Source organism: Triticum aestivum, chromosome 5B, assembly GCF_018294505.1.
Source record: "Triticum aestivum cultivar Chinese Spring chromosome 5B, IWGSC CS RefSeq v2.1, whole genome shotgun sequence".
In the NCBI taxonomy this organism is placed as follows: domain Eukaryota; kingdom Viridiplantae; phylum Streptophyta; class Magnoliopsida; order Poales; family Poaceae; genus Triticum; species Triticum aestivum.
The window spans coordinates 691,012,533-691,030,845 of NC_057807.1; positions in this window are offsets into that span (position 1 = coordinate 691,012,533).

An 18,313-nucleotide genomic window follows, 5' to 3' on the forward strand; every position below is an offset into this window, starting at 1 on the left:
GGCCTCAGGACTGCTTCCGTTGTGGCTCGGTGGAGCATTTCTCCCGCCAGTGCCGCGGACCACAGGAGGTCGTTGATGCATATAAGGCTCGGAAGGCGCATGAGACACACCTCGCCTTGGTTCAGGAGGGAGCACCACCAGCGCCCGTGGCGGCACCTGTGATGATCTCTACACCCCTTGTTGCGCCCATAGAGGCGAACCCCGTGGTGCCCATCGCGGCGGCTTTGGCAGTCTCTCATGACGCCCACGTTGCCATGGAGGTTGACCACATGGTCGCCTCGGCGGTGCCGCAACTAGATGCTGCCTCCAAGATGATTTCTAAGGAGGATCAGCTCACTAGTATGGAGATTGCGGCTGAAGTCAATGGCTTCTTCACCGAGTCTACTTAGCATACCTCTTTGGTTATCATGATTCCGTGATTTGATACAATAAATTCGAATAAATTCGATTTGGTTGTAAGCTCTATGAGAGCATAAACTTATTCTTTACTTTGGCGATTGGATGACATTTATTCATTCATTCCATTATTTATACATGATAGCATGTTATGTTCTGAGATGTGTGCATTTATTTTTAATGTATTTTCTTCCTCATTACATTAATTAGATGTCATATTTTAGAACGTGTGTGGCGCCCGAATGGAGGAAACGTGCCTTGCCGATAGCGCCACCACTCATACCATTTTACGAGAAACTAAGTACTTTGAGTCCATTAAAAAATCTTCGGGAAGTATTATGACAATCGCTGGCTGCGGTTTTCACATAGTTGGCTCCGGACGAGCCACTATTATACTCCCTATGGGAACAACTTTGATCATTAATGATGCGCTGTTGTACCCGGAGTCGACTCGTACTCTTTTGAGCTTTAGAGACATCCGCGCTAATGGTTTCCATGCTGAGACCGACGATGAAAACGGCAAGGAGTGCCTACTCATCACAAAGCGGGATGAAGGTGGTAAACATGTTATCGAAAGGCTTCCTTCGTTTGACACAAGGCTATACTACACTAAGATAGTATCACCGCCCGTGTACACTACCCTCAAGACCGTCTTTAGAAGCTCTGAACTCTTCTGCCTCTGGCACGATAGGTTAGGCCACCCCGGACTTCGGATGATGAGAAATATAATTAACAACTCGCATGGCCATAATGTTAACGTGAAGAACTTCCCGAATCCCGATGATTTCGTGTGCTCGGCATGCGCTAAGGGGAAGTTAGTCATTAGGCCATATGGGTGCAGTCATTGCTTCGAGAGTTGAAGGTCTCCCCAAGTCAGCCGCCTGTTCTTTGGTGTGATAACATCGGTGCCACATACCTTTCATCCAATCCAGTATTTCATGCCCGAACAAAGCACATCGAAGTTGACTATCATTTTGTGAGGGAACGTGTTTCTCAGAAGCTCCTTCAGATTAAGTTTGTTTCTTCTAAGGATCAGCTTGCTGATATTTTCACTAAACCCTTGCCCTTGCCTTCTTTTGAAGGATGTCGTAGCAATCTTAACCTCCTGAGTGTTTCAGGACATAGTTAAGATTGAGGGAGGGTGTTAGACTAAGTATATGTTAGATATACGTGTTGTAACATAACTTGTATTTGTACGGTTCCCTCTTATAAATATATGACAGCCGTACCCACCAAGGGTATCGAGCATTGTTTCAAACCCCAATACGTCTTACAACAACCCTTAAGAAAAAAAAATCCAATGAAATCATTGATTCATTCGCAAAAACGAGAGAGAAAGGACTTTTTTGAACACACTACAATTGAAATCGCTCACATACACAAGTGTACGTGCATGCACAAGTGTACGTTTCAATTCAACCACGCCGCTGGCCGTATTGCCGACTCGCACGTACGTACGTAGGGTGAGAAAAGGAAAAAAGAAAAAAGAAAAGGTACTCTTGATACGATGACGGAACTCATTCATTAGCTAGCGCACTGCTAATCCGAAATGTAGTCTCGTACGCGGCCGACTAGCAGTCGAACACGGTCCTGGCCCTAATTCGAAATGGAGCCGTACGTCACTGCGGGAGATGTCTCTTGCAGCCCAACTCGGCGTCCCATAGCGGAGGAGCTGTAATCTATATATAGCACGCACGCACCCACCCTACTCCATCCATCGTACCATCCGATTCAGATCATCTGTTCCTTCTCCGGCCAAGGCCAGGGCGCCTCCTCTCTCTCAAAGGCAAAGCGCTTGGTGTTTCTTGGATAAGAGAGATCACCAATGTATTCCGTTGAGCGAGCAATGGCCAAAGCCGCCGCGTCCCTTCTCCCCGGTCTTCTCCCGACCCCGCCCATGAAGCCTTGCCTCATCATCCTGCCGGCTTCGTTCGCCTCCAACCCCAAGCCCGGCCGCGCCGACTCAGTCGAGAGGTGGGACGCGCACAAGAAGGACAATAAGCCCACGAGCCCAGCCTCATCTTGCTCCAGCAGCTCAAATCCCGGCCGAGCCTCCTCCTGCAAGCGTTGGGACATAAACAAGCATTTCTCCGGCAGCAGCTGCACGTCATCCTCGTCATCGTCATCAAGCCGGCGAAGCAGCACGAGCTCCGGCGGGGGCGTCGCTGCGCGGGAGGTGGGATAGCAACAAGCTGCTGCCGCCCAGCTGTGCGTCCTCCGCTGATCGCTGGGACACGCACAAGAATCCTAGCGCCGCACAAGCTGCTGCCGAGAGCTGGACGAGACAAGCAGTATCACAAGGAGTACGACACTACGGCGATGGTTCTGAAACCAACAGCGCCGCGCATAGGCTCCATGTTCTCTGGCCCTAGCTCCGTCGCCCCGCCGGACCCGAGCATGCTTCCAATGCCGCCCTTCTTTCGCTCGCGGAACCCGGGACCGGGAGTGCTTGCCGTACAAGCCTGCTAGGGTTACAGTAGTTGCTAGTTGCTCAGTCGCACTGCTATTTATACTCGACATACAGTTTGGAGCTACTATTAATTACAAGCTAGTTTAAGACGAAGGTGGCATCAGGTGTTCTCAGCATACACTAAAACCACTGAAACGAAGTAAGAACAAATTAATTTCGGATCAACACTGTTTACTACATAAAAACTGTTGTTACAAGCCAATTTAAGGAGAGTCTCGCGCCTCCCCTGCGGTCGACTCGAGAGGGCTCAGCCGCCGCCGCCTAGTCCCTCCAGCGCCCTTCTCCCCCTCCGCCGCTGCCGATGGTCGGCGCCGGGCAAAGCCCTTGCGTGCGACGGTGACTGCGGAGGGTCTCTCCTCCCGTTCCCGGATCCGCGGCGGCGTGGGCGTCCTGATCCGCGGGATGCGGCCCTCCCGACGGTGTGGCGGATCCCGGAGGCGGATGATTCGTGGCGGTGCACGGGTACCCAGATCCATGGGTGTGGGACTACCGAGAAGCGTGCGGGCTCCCGGCGGCGGCGGGATGGGTTGACGGCGGGCTTGGGCGATGGCGTCGGCCGCACGGTGCCGGATCTCGTCGCTCGTGGCGATCTCTCCACTCCGGCCTTCGTGGAGGGACCTGGACCAGGGGCGGCGGCCCCATTAGGCATGGCGACGATGCCCTTGGCTGGCGACGTTCGCGGGGGGTGGATGGACGGCGTCTTGACCGCGTGGGCGGTGAGTCACCGGTGGATCTCCTCCGCGCTGCAGACTCTCTCCCGCTGCACTTGGTGGCTTACGATCGCGGTCGTCGACCTCGGTGCATTCGCGGGGGCTGGTAGAGGTGACATCGGACCGGAGGAAACTCTGGGTTCATCCGACGGTTGCGACGACCAGGGTCGCCGTTCTCCTCCTTGCAGGCGCCGTTGAGGTCCATGCCCTCCACCCCGACCCCATGCCCAAGTGAAAACCCTAAATCTCCTTAGATTGGGCGGTAGCGGCACTGCGTGTGTCGTACCCTTCTTGAAGGCGCCGCCTGAGGCGTTTGGGTGCTCGGTTTGAGGAACTGCAGGCGGAGGGGATGGGACCGTTGAGGTCCATGCCCTCCACCCCGACCCCATGCCCAAGTGAAAACCCTAAATCTCCTTAGATTGGGTGGCAGCGGCACTGCGTGTGGCGTACCCTTCTTGGAGGCGCCGCCTGGGGCGTTTGGGTGCTCGGTTTGAGGAACTGCAGGCGGAGGGGATGGGACCAGCGGCAACAGGTGGTGTTTCGCGTTGGAGGAGCGGTGTGGCATCTGGCACATCGACAAAGGCGTGTCTCAGCGGCATGGAGCAATGGGGTCTCGTCGGTGGGCATGTGATGATGGACGAGCGCAAGATGGTGGCGTTGTCTGGTGTCGTGGTGGCGTCGACGGCAGCTAGACAGGGCAAGGTATATGCAACAGTACATCACTGGAGATGGATTGGTGGCAGGTGGTTGTGGCGGCCTCATACCCGGCAGACATCCTGGTTAAGGAGTGTGCCGGACTGGTGGGTGCCCCATACCCGGCAGGCGTCCTGGTTGGGACATCAGGTCTTAGATGTTAGGTTTGGCTGCGAGGTCTGTTTCGTATAAGGGCCGGATTATCAGCATCCCTACATCAACTGAATAGAAGTAGCGACAGATGCTGCTTAGACTGTGTCTTTAGTCTTACTGTTGTATAACTTTGTAAGGTCTTGTGTGAATGATTAATAAAGTGGATGCATGCATCGTCTAGATGCAGAGGCCGGGGGCCATGCTCCTTTTTTCTAAAAAAAAACAAGCTAGTTTTACAGCACAAAGTGACTGAAAAAGACATGATGGAAATATTAAGAACAAACTAAAGCTAGAATTAACTAGTTTGAAAAGATAATGCACTAGCCTTAATTACAATGACCAAATCAGGGACTAATAGCTTTTTTTGGGAGGTGGCGCTGAAGTTTGAAGTTGGCTGATGGTGGGTGTTTTAGTTGCTAGTAGTCCTCACTGGAGTTTGAACGGAGGCACGGAACGAAAGGGAAGCATCGGGGCAGCAGGACCCGCGGCTCACTGCTGCTGCCCACGTTGATGCCGATGAGGTGGCACCCTCCGTCAGAGTTCTCATCCGCCAGGGGTACCAGTAAGTAGAGGACACCGGCGTACTGTTCCCTCAGGAACGGCGACCATGGAACCCTACTCGGCAGCCCCACCTCCACGAAGCCCTGCATTACCCATATGCTCAGGAGACTCAGCTCCCGTTGCCTCTCCCACCGCCGATCGGCGGCGAAGGATAGGTCCAGGCTCCGAAAACATATAATAGAGCACTTGCACCGAGGCCCTTTTTATCTAGCCATCCATTTTTCACATCATGATTCATGCAAATACATTTCTCTTTTATGTTTCTCTCACATAAAACATGTTTTGAAGTTCAAACTTTTGCAGCGTGGCAAAGCTTTCTAACTACAATCTAAGATAAATCTTTCAGATTTTTTTGTCAAACATAAATATACAAAATAAGTTCTGTTTGATCAAAAAATCATATTTTTAGTATTTATGTCGGACAAAAAATTCTGAAAGATTTATCCTAAATTCTAGTTAGAAAGTTTTGCCACACTGCAAAGGTTGGAATTTCAAGACATGTTCTATATGAGAGAAATTAAAAAAAGAATTACATCTAGCTCTGTAGACCACCTATCAACGACTACAAGATCTGGAGAGAGCCGAAGGGGCGCCACCATCATCACCCCTCCCTTACCGGAACCGGACAAACTTTATTGAAGTAGATAGTTAGGAAGTCATCGTGCTAAGGCCCCATAGGACCAGCGCACCGGATCAGCAACCGTTGCTAATGAAGAGAACCGTAAATCGGAAGTATCCAACATGTAGACACACGAACATGGACAAACAGAGACCGGATCCAAATAGAGCCACCGAAGGAAAACACCGAAAGAATTTGGCGAGATCCCCCAAAGAAACATCACCATACACCCTCCGACAAATTTGAACACATCATCGGAACGGGGCTAGACAGAAAGAACCTTATTCCATCTCCAGAAAGTCACCACCGTATCACATTCCGAAATAGGACACAAATCCAAAACAAATACAAAAGGACATCTAAAAATGAAGCAGAAGCCCTCCCACTGGCAAAAGAAGGCCAAGGTCCACCGCACCTCCATGGCCTAAAGCCACGGAAGGCGAGGAAGATCTGCGGCGGCGCCGGCAAGAGGCAAGGATCCCTAATGCTAGGGTCGCTTAGGTCGCGTGAGGCTGGCTCTTCTGGTACTATTGATAACCCTAAAGTAAAAAAGAATGAGAATATTGATTGACCCGCAAAAAGAAAAAAGAAAGGATCTTTTTAATACAACACAATCGAAGCGGCTCATATATATGAGTGTATGTGCATGTCCAACATGTAAATTAGTGTGGGGTACGTACGTGTTGTTGGAAGACGCCTGCCACACCAACCTGACCGGGTCCTGCGCCACCAACGTCCACGCGCCCACGTCGCTCGCGGGGCGTGCGTCTGTTACGCACGACTCCCTCATCTAGCGCTTCCTCTGTTGTAACATGTGTATATATATGTGTAATCTGTACATGGAATGAATATACAGTGATTGATTCCTTCCATCTTGGTTATCAGAGCCTCTTTCCTGCCTTCCATGGAGACCGGCAGCTCCTCCTCCTCAGGCGACGACACAAACCCCATCCCTTCCGGATGAGACTTGCCTGCTCCCTCGGCGTGTGACCATTCGTGCTTCCGCGTACGTGGCTTGTTTTGATTGGAACAAAATAAAGTCCGGCCCCATCCCTTTAAAATCAGGGGGGGAGATGATTAGATTAGAAAGAGAAAACGAAAAAGGACAGCCGTAGGATGAAGTGGGAGCACGGATGGGAGCATGGAAAGGGAGCAGGCAAGCCGGATCCATCCCTCCCTCTCCCGGCCTCGCCGCCCCTGCCGCCACTGCTCCTGCAGCCTCGGCATCTCCCGTACTCGCTGCTCCCGGCCTTGTTGCCCCCGTTGCAACCGCTCCCCCAACCACCACCTCCTCAGCTCTCTCCGTGATGCCGCTTGCCCCACCTCCCGTCCTTCCCATCGTGGCGCCCTCTTCCTCCACCGTCCCCTCCATCCACGACCTCCACAACATCGGCAATCTCATCACCTTCAAGCTTGACGTCCAGTCTGGCAGCTATTCGAAGTGGCGTGAGCTCTGGCGCTGCATCCTCACCATGTATGCCGTCAAAGCCCATGTCGACCACTACACCGATCCCTCCACGCAAACTCCCGCCTGGCGCCACACCGATCTCACGATCATCCTCCTCATCTACGCCACCATCACCGACGGTCTGTACAAGGTCATCCGCGGCGCCGGCAACACCGCGTTTCGCGCCTGGGATCGGATGCGGGAATTCTATCTCGCCAACCAGCCCGCGCAGGCGGTGCACCTTAGCGCGGAGTTCCGCGCTCTCACCCAGGGCGACCTGCGCGTCACGGACTATTGCGGCCGGCTCAAGGCGCTGGCCGACGCCCTGGCGGACGTGGACGAGCCCGTCACCGACCGGACCTTGACGCTCCAGCTGTTGCGGGGGCTCTCGCGACGCTTCCAGGTCATCGCCACGGTCCTGGCCCTAATTCGAAATGGAGCCGCACGTCAGTGCGGGAGATGTCTCTTGCAGCCCGACTTGGGGTCCCTAGCTGAGGAGCTGTAATCTATATATAGCACGCACGCACCCACCCAACGCCATCCATCGTACCATCATATTCAGATTATCTGTTCCTTCTCCGGCCAAGGCCAAGGCGCCTCTTCTCTCTCAAAGACAAAGCGCTTGGTGTTTCTTGGATCAAGAGAGATCAACAATGTATTCCGTTGAGCGAGCAATGGCCAAAGCCGCCGCCTCCCTTCTCCCCGGTCTTCTCCCGACCCCGCCCACGAAGCCCTGCCTCATCATCCTGCCGGCTTCGTTCGCCTCCAACCCCAAGCCCGGCCGCGCCGACTCAGTCGAGAGGTGGGACGCGCACAAGAAGCACAAGAAGCCCAGCCCAGCCTCGTCGTGCTCCAGCAGCTCAAGTCCCGTCCGAGCCTCCTCCTGCCAGCGTTGGGACATAAACAAGCACATCTCCGGCAGCAGTTGCACGTCATCGTTGTCAAGCCGGAGAAGCAGCATGAGCTCCAGCGGGGCGTCGCCGTGTGGGAGGTGGGATCGTAACAAGCAGCTGCCGCCTAGCCGCACGACCTCCCTTGATCGCTGGGACACGCACAAGAAGCCTCACCCGGCACAAGCTAGGGCAGAGATCTGGACGAGCGACAAGGACAAGGAACAGGAGGACGACACAACGGCCACGGTTCTGAAACCGACAGTGCCACGCATAGGCCCCATGTTCTCTGGCCCGAGCTTCCTCGCCTCGCCTGACCCGAGCATGCTTCCAATGCCGGCCTTCTTTCGCTCACGGAACCCGGGACCGGGAGTGCTTGCCGTACAAGCCTGCTAGGGTTACATTAGCTAGCTACTTGTTGCTCGTCCACACTGCTATTTGTACTTGACATACAGTTTGTAACTTGTGTATACGTAGCAGCAGTTATCGCATTGTTCTCTAAAGTTCAAGATCGTTTCTTGTTTGTTTGTATTCTGATGAGCAACTTTTAATAATAAGCTAGTTTAAGACGAAGGTGGCATCAGGTGTTCTCTGCATACACTAAAGCCATTGAAAAGAAGTAAGAACAAATTAATTCCGGATCAGCACTGTTTACTACATAAAAACTGTTGTTACAAGCTAGTTTACAGCACAAAGAGACCGCAAAAGACATGATGGGAATATTAAGAACAAACTAAAACTGAAATTAACTGGTTTGAAAAGAGAATGCACAAGCGTTAATTACAAAGACCAAAACAGGAACTAATAGCTTTTTTTTGGAGAACATGCAAGACTACTTGTATTTTCCATTATGATAAGAGAGAGAACAAAGTTAAATTACATGCAAGGACATACACATGCCACGTTCCAACTCCATCACACATTTAATGGTGCTAATTCAATCCAACGAAGGCGAAACACATGACGCCCAAAAATGCTAGACATACAAAGACTTACACGCTCCTTCTATCTAACAACTAATCACAAACCTTTCTCCCCCTGATTTTCAGGGGGTGGGCCGCCCCGTTCACCTATTGACCAATCAAGATTAACCATCCTGTAAAAGCCTGTAAATCGTTTGTACGTGTAGCATTGCCGCATGATGCCTCACGCTAGCCATGTCGGCAGAAATTGTGCTGCGACGCCAAAATTGCTACACTTACGGATCATGGTTTACGTACGATCTGCCCCAATACCCCGCGCGCGCGCCCCTTGATTTCTCTCTGTGGGATCCACTGATTTCCATCGGCCCATGCAGATGGTGCCACCACATCTGTCCGTAAACTTCAAACCATAAAAAACTGTCTGCAACTGTATCCCACAGTGTTTTTTTTTTCGATTTGGCAATGTGTTGTTCTCACTGCAGGTGGGCCCATGTATGCTGCTCGCTTTCTTCGTCGCTAAGGCTGCTCATATATAGTGGGTAGTAAGTTAGACTAGTGTCACACACATATAATAGTGTTTTATGTTACTACCTTTATAGTGCAAAAAATATCATATAAATAGTATCAGAGATGACTTCATTTATTAGTTTGCAGAATTGTTTTTCAGTAGGAAGCGCTATGTGATGATAACATAATATGTTACGACCATCATCTCTTTTCTCATTTAATACTATGTCATGTCACTAACATGCCTCGTTGGCATTTTGGGAGGATGCATGTTACTAGATATGTTACTCTCACTATGACAAGTCTAAGAGAGGAGGAGAGAGAAACATCCCTATCCCTAGATTCACCCCGCCTTCATCCCACCCCACCAGCTCCCAGCTAGATTGTAGGTTCCTCACCATGCATGCGACCCCCATCCTCTCTTGCCACATTACCACACATGTCGCGTCCATCATCTCTCGCCTTCTCACCTCCTGGCTCATCATTCCAGTGGCGGCAACTCTTGTCGATGAGCACGGTTGAGAGCCTCATGAGTGACTTGTTCGGTCTTGACTGCCCTGCAATCTCTGCGATTATCTTCCCTACATGCACGTGATTACTTCCTTCTGATTTGTTTACCTATTGTCTAGCACCATTATCACATGAGAAAATATCGAGTGGAAAAAAAATCACAAGAGAGGTCAATACATCATGAGGCCGCCAGGGGATAAGGGGAACCCTAGCGTAGCCGCCAGGTAGGTGTGTTCGGCTTTCTACCCTACTCATGCAGCAGTCGAACACTGTCTTGGCTCTAATTCTAAATGTGATCCGGCACTGCGGGAGGTGTCTATCTATATATACGCACGCACCCACCCAACTCCATACCAAGGCGCCTCCTCTCTCAAACTCAAAGCGCTTGGTGTTTCTTGGATCAAGAGAGATCACCAATGTATTCTGTTGAGCGAGGAATGGCCAAAGCCGCCACGTCCCTTCTCCTGGGTCTTCTCCCGACCCCACCGACAAAGCCCTGCCTTATCATCGTGCCGTCTTTGTTCGCCTCCAAGCCCAAGCCCGGCCGCGCTGACTCTGTCGAGAGGTGGGACGCGCACAAGAAGATCAAGAAGCCCAAGACCCCAGCCTCGTCGTGCTGCAGCAGCTCAAGTCCCAGGCGCGCCTCCTCCTGCGATTATATTTTGAATTTGCACAAATTTACATGCTAAAAAAGGTACCACCAATTTACATGCACAAATTAAATAAATTTTGAATTTGTCATGTGAGCTGAAACAATTATATTTTAAAAAGTGCCATGATTTACAAGCAGGTGAACATCTCTCCCGCATCTCCACTACTTCAAGAACATAAAAAATGCCATGTGCTCGTCTACCATGCAATTCTAGCACCGAAACGACCACAACCCCTAAAAACTACTCCCTCCGTTCCAAATTACTCGTCGTGGTTTTTGTTCAAATTTGAACTAAAACCACGACGAGTAATTTGGAACGGAGGGAGTATTTAATAAACAAGGATGGTATTTATAAGAATACTAAGCATGCAAATATATTGAGCGCGGTCAATTTGTTTGATTGGAGAGAGCTGATGTCATGTATACAAGCACAAATAAAGTTGAACTGCTTGATAACTTCCATGTTATAGAACAAAAATGTTCTTAAAATTGGCATGGCCAGAAAAAAAATAGAAGAAAAAATCAATTTTTTTTGCCATTTTCTACCTAACAGAAATTTGAAAAAAAATCCATGTCAATTTGTTAAAATGTGCCATGTTGCTTTACAAAGAATTGCCACATTTTTTTAGAACAAATCTATAAACTGCCATGAAAAATAAGTACTATCATCAGAAAATTTGACACATAAGCTAACAGTATTTTAGAAAATTGCCATGTCAATTTGTTTTAAAAAGTGTCATGTTCCTTTACATAGAATTGCCACGGATTTTTTAGAACAAAATCTATAAAACTGCCACCGCCGATAGGACCAACGCAGCATAACTGCAACCGCCGCCGATGAAAAGAAGTTTAGATCAGAAGGATCCAACCAGAAGACACATGAACAAAGACGAAAAATACCTGATCCAAGAAGATCCACCAAAGACAACCGCCGACCGAATCCCGCGAGATCCGTCAGAGACACGCCTCCACACGACCTTCAATGATGCTAGATGCACCACCGGGACGGCGGCTAAGTAGGGAGAACCTTATTCCATCTTCAAGGAGCCGCCGCCATCTCTTCTTTCTGACTAGGACACAAACTGTAACAAAATTTGAAGAAGCGCCTAAAAACAAAGCCCTCCCGTCGGCAAGGGCCAGGACGCACCACGTGCCCATGGCCCTAAGGCCGCAGAAGACGTGGAAAATCAGTGACGCCTTCAACATGAGGCAGAAACCCTAACCGCGTTTCCTTGGGAGGAGAGATGAAGGGAAAGGAGAGACAATATGTAGCGCTGCTCTTCTTCTACATCACAACTCCCTTCTTTCTTGGTTTCTCTCAAGAACACACACAATGGAAACTGAAAGAACACACACGCACACATGTACCAGGAAGGAGCAAAAAGCTTCGCCCACAGGCTCTTCTTGGTGAACATATTCGCTACATTTTGCTCTCGGCCCACACGGCCTCTTTCATTAACTCACACACACACAGCTAACAAGCCTGCGACCTGAACTGCTTGAGATCCAGTTCCTATGCACACGTCCAGAACGTGTGAAGCTACTCCACTAATGTAGCTGCATGCAACCTCCACTAGTTAATGTTATGCATGTACTAATCAACTTGATCGAATCGCCCAGCCATATCCCAACTAACTCATGCATGCACGGCTACGTCAATAAACTGAGCGACTCACCACCCGGCTCAACCTGATGCGTGTCACGCTTCATCTTTGGCCGTGCCTTACCGTTTCTCACGGCGTCACCGTTTCACACGACACCATCGGCATCTCACCATACTCGCCAAGTCTATTTAATAAATAAGGATGGTATCTATAAGAATGCTACACATGCAAGTCTATTGAGCGCGGTCAATTTGGTTGATTGGAGAGAGATGTTGTCCACTATACAAAGAATTGCCACGGTATTTTGAGAACAAAATCTGTAAAATTGCCATGGAAATTAGTACTAACTTGCCATGTGCTACATAACAATACCACGAAACTGCCAGCCTAAAAAAATGAAATAAACGTGCCATGGCAAACACCTATCACATTTGTGCAAGACAGCACAACAATCATATGGCAATCATCTACACAGCACAAAGAAATGATCAAACAACAGTTAATCCGACAAAAAGTATGCACAGAAATGACAACAGTATAGTTGCATCCCTCAAAAGGAGATCAAGAGTGCACATTACACTGGCAGAAAAACCATACCACCTGGCACCTGCTTTGTCCATTTCATAAGAGTAATTAATACTATAGTAAAATTGGCATTACAAGATCACCATGGCTCGAACTAAATTGCAGACTGATGTTTTGAGAGCTATGCAACATGGGACAAACGTGGCCAGGGCCGGCTCTATGATTTCGAAGGCCCCGGTGCGAACCCGACCAGTGGGCCCAATAGAGAGAGAAAACCAATTTGATACATGAAAATATAAAATTGCTATAAAATCATAATAATAATATATATATTTACTAGAATCAAGCATATGTTATTTTCCATGTCTTTGTTCCATATCAAGTATCATGGAAGTTACAACGCAGAAAAAATATATAGAAATAGCATGCTAACCTCCAGTGATCATGTGAAACGAGACTTTCGTGCATTTTTTGACGCAAAATCATCAATGAGAGTGTCAAGATCAATACTATCCAGCATATTCTTCTCAATGCACCACATGGCCAATCCATTCAATCTTTCTTGAGACATCGTTGACCTCAAATAATTTTTCAATAGTTTCAATTTTGAGAAACTCCTTTCAGCTGATGCAACAGTCACAGGTACGGTCAAAAGGATACGATGAGCAATTGAGACATTTAGATAACAATCCGCATCTCTAACAAACTCAAATATCTGATCCGCTGACATGAATGTGTTTGGCAATGTCATTTGCAGTACTTTTAGTTCAGAAACGAAATCATCTAGATCGACATCTGCTGACTTACCATGAGTGAATTTGTTGACAAAATTAGTGCAACATCTTCTTAGATCATTATCACCCAAGGACTTCAACTCTTTCGAGTTGAACAAGAAACCAAATATGCTCCCAAATGTCTTCAGTTCCTCAAATCTAGTATTTAGGGAAGCAATTGCAACATCAATCATCACCAAAAAGTATTTAACTCTAAATGATTCCACCTCACTTGCTTGCGTTTCTTCATTCTGGTTATTTTCGTCATTGCCACTAATTTCGTCAAACTGTCTTTTTCTAGTAATACGTCTCTTGACAGCAAACAAAGGTTGTACACCCATGTCAATTGCAATAGATCTCGCAATATCCAGACTAGTTGCAAAGCCGTCATTTCTGTACTTCTTAAAATATGAGATGGCACCTTCAATTTGTTTAAGTGTAACATCAATGCACACAAACTTAGACTGCAACTTCTTACTCACCATGTTTACAGTGAACAAAATGTCATGCCAAATGACCATGCCAAGTAAAAATTTAAATTTCTCAAGTGCCCTAGCCAAAGATTTTGCGTCGCTCTTAGTCTTGGCGTCATCGGTAGAAGTTCTCTACAATTCCAGTAATGTTTTTCTTAACTTGGTCAGTTGATCTCTTCCCCGAATTCTTGCCGATTTGATCCCCAAACTCAGCTCCAGGTTCGGTGTGGTGCGCTGGTGTCGGCGTCAGGCGACGTGCTGCTGTGTCGATGCGTCTCCGTGCTCCTGTGTCGGTGCGTCTCCCTGGAATCCAGGAGAACGACAGGGCAATGTGCGTTGCCCGGGCTTGGTTGGGCAGGCCCCAGTGGTGGTTGCGTGCTGCTTGCTGGGTGGGCTCAGAACTACCTGGGCTGGACGTTAGTCATTCTTTTTTTTCCACTACCCCGTAATATATATACTGCATATATACTATGGGCCCCCTTTTAGTCTCGGCCCCGGGCCGTCGCACCTCTCGCACTGGTCCAAAGCCGGCCCTGAACGCGGCGAGCCGCAGCCTGACTTGCGGGGCAGATGAAGACGAGCCTAATCCTGAGGCTGAAGGGTATTGTCGGCGCCAACCCCCTCTCCACCCGCACGCGCCAGTAGGCCACCGGTCTAGGCCGCTTGTCATCGGAACGAGCGCCAATCCGCGCCTGCGCCCACCGCCGCCACCCCTGCGGTCGACGAAGCCCCTTTGGCCACCGACGCACCCACCTCTAGACAGTGCCCGTGGTGCTGAACCTGTCGTAGCCCACCTCTTTCCTCTTCCTCCTTTATCGCAGCTCGCCATCGCCAGCTTACCCGAGCTCGCCTCACACCCACGAAGTTCGTTTCGCGGCCCACCGTGGTTGTGTCGTGTGCGATCCATTCTTGTCCACCTGCTTGCGCTCCTCCTCGCACACCTTGGCGAAGGGGACGTCGCCGGCGTCTTCGATGTGAAGAGACGTACGTGTCGCCGACCGCGGGCATCGTCGATGAAATTATTGATTGATTCAGACAAGAAAAGACGTACGTGTCAATTCAACCCCGCTGCCGGCCGGATTGTCGGTTCATACGTACGTACGGCATCTCATTCATCTAGCTTGCTAGCGCACTCCTAATCCGAAATGTAGTCTCCTACGCGGCCGACTGGCAGTCGAAGACGGTCTTGGCCCGCCCCTAATTCGAAATGGAGTCCGTACGTCACTGCGGGAGATGTTGTTTATATATACGCACGCACCCACCCAACTCCATACCATCAGATCGATCGTCTCTTCCTTCTCCGGCCAAGGCGCCTCCTCTCTCAAAGTCAAAGCGCTTGGTCTTTCTTGGATCAAGAGAGATCAACGATGTATTCCGTTGAGCGAGCAATGGCCAAAGCCGCCGCGTCCCTTCTCCCGGGTCTTCTCCCGATCCCGCCCACCAAGCCCTGCCTCATCATCCTGCCGGCTTCCTTCGCCTCCAAGCCCAAGCCCAAGCCCGGCCGCGCCGACTCAGTCGAGAGGTGGGACGCGCACAAGAAGGACAAGAGGCCCACGAGCCCAGCCTCGTCGTGCTCCAGCAGCTCAACTCCCGGCCGCGCCTCCTCCTGCGAGCGTTGGGACTTAAACAAGCAGTTCTCCGGCAGCAGCCGCGCGTCCTCGTCGTCGTCGTCGTCAAGCAGGCCAAGCAGCACGAGCCCCGGCGGGAGGTGGGATAGCAACAAGCGGCTGCCGCACAGCCGCACGACCTCCGCCGATCGCTGGGACACGCATAAGAAGCCTTGCCCGGCACAAGCTGCCGCCGTGAGCTGGACGGGCCACAAGGAGGACCAGGAGGACGACAAAACGGCGATGGTTCTGAAACCGACAGCGCCGCGCATAGGCCCCATGTTCTCTGGCCCGAGCTTCCTCGCCTCGCCTGATTCAAGCATGCTTCCAATGCCGACCTTCTTTTGCTCGCGGAACGCAGCAGTGCGTCCCGTACAAGCCTTCTAGGGCTTCATTAGCTACTAGTTGCTCGTTTGCACTACTCATGTATATTCGGACATAAAGTTTAACTAGCTAGTGTGTTGAGGTAGCAGTGTGTATTTTTCGATCATTTTATGTTGATGCATATGTAGCAGCATTGATCGCATTGTACTCTAAAGTTCAAGATCATTTGTCGTTTGTTTGTCTTCTGACCAACACTGCTGTTACAAGCTACCCTTTTTTTAGCGAATGTTGTTACAAGCTAGCTAGTTTAAGATGAAGCTAGCATCAGGTGTTTTTAACATACACTAAATCCCGGTGCTGCACTCAAACATCCTCCAAGCTCATGCATGCATTAAAAAGATCGAGAAAAAAATAATCAACAAGGCTTGCAGCTGGCTAATCTCAAAAAAAGAAAGGTGCAGGTGCATGTAAAATTTGGCAAAATTAGATAGCAAAATCATATTTGTGTTCTTCAGTCTATGTTTAAGCCTCATACAAGAAAAATAAATAAGTATCAAACATGAGGGTGCCAAGACTTTATCCCGAACATGGAGTTTATTGATTCTTTAATTTCTAAAAGTGCGAACAAAGTCCTATAAACATGAAACCTGGCATGTGCCCTCATATGACATCTAGAGACGGTGGTAAAAATTTGAGAAGGTATTATTGAATTTGTGACGTACACTACATAGAAATTAAATCATCTTCGAGGAAGAAACATGGTTTAGAGAGGCACCAAGAATCAGGTTTGAAGGCGATACGACCGTTGTTTCATCCATTGGCCTTTAATGATCTTCTACACTCAAGATACGCTACTACATGATCTTAGTCGAAATTTGTCATTTTGCAAACTGAGCATAACTGAGATTATTAGGATTCTTGTGGTGAAAACACCCCATCGGGGTTCAAGTCCGAGACTATGCACTGGTGCTAGTATGTTTTAGACATTATTTAGGCTTTCAGGGGTTGTTCATTTAGTGGAAGGAGACACTCCCGTCGACTAAGAATGCACATGTGGTGACTTTGTGAGTTGTTGTTTCGGCTCAGTATCTCGGAGGTGCTCATAGGAGTATGGTGTGTATGTGTGCGTTCATTGGGACGTGTGTATATGGACAACTGAGTTAAATTTCCTAAAAAATGACATTTTTGAGGGATTCGTTAGCTACAATTAAATGCATTTCTAGTCATTTAGTGAATATAATAAAATTGTGAACTGCAAGTGCATGAAAAAGTTGGTAAAATTAGGTTGAAAATTACATTTGTGTTTTTGAGTTTATGTTTAGACTTTATACAATGAATAACAAACATGAGGGTGTCAAGACTCGACTCAGAACATGGACTTATTATTATTTTTTAATTCCAAAAGATGAAAACAAAGTCTAAAAAATATGAAACTGGGCATGCTGCCCTCATATGACATCTAGAGACTGCGGTAAGAATTTGAGAATGTTTCACAAATATTATCTGTACACTGCTTAGAAATATCTTTGAGAATGTAAATTAATTTGGATTGGAGGGGTAGCAAAAACCATTAAGAAACACCTTCTCAAAAATTGAAAATGACATTTCAATCCTTGAAGGTGCTAAAGTATTCTTCCTGCAAAACTAGTCAGTACTCCCTCCTGTCATTTTTACTTTGTGTATTAGATTTGTGTGAAGTCAAACTTTGCAAAGTTTGACCAAATTGATATTAAAAAATTTCAATATCTACAATACCAAATATATATACTATTAAACTACATTTTATAATGGATTTAATATTATTGATTTGACATTGTGAATGTTGATGATTTTTTTATAAGTTTAGTCAAAGTAGAGATACTTTACAGATAAACTTTAAAAGAACAGAAGGGAGTACATTGATCTTAGCTGTCTTAGCTGTCTTAGCTTATAGCTAGCTTAGGGAAAGAGGGCATTCGAGGGAGGGGCGGCTCGGAAACACCCGGAGACGAATGTGCCTAGGATTGGCCACGATGAACTGATAAGGCTGACGAAGGCGGCTCAACTCGAGCGGCATGTGCACCTGGTCGAGGTGGCGGTGCCGAGAAGTGCTCGGGCTGAGCTGGCGGCGGCGCATGGCGTCGGCCTGGCGGCTGAGCGGGCCCGCGGCAAGGTCTAATAGTGGCGGCGCAACGGGGATAAGGCTCCGGCAGGTAGACCAGACGCACAGCATGGGAGTCACGCAGGGGACGGCCGCGCCGCAGTGGTATCACGCAAGCGCTCTCCTATCGTGGCGTGCACGCGCTCTGGCCACGCCGCGCCACGCAAAAGGGCATGCTGCTCGCGCTCCCGGCGCGTGGCACGACCTCTGACCAAGATATTTTTCCCGCTTATGTCTCTACTCAGGAAGCCACGTGAGGCCGCACTCGGAACTTTGGAAGTCAGTGAGGCGGCCGTTCAACGTTATCAGCGTCGCTGTTGTCTTGGCGCGTGCCTT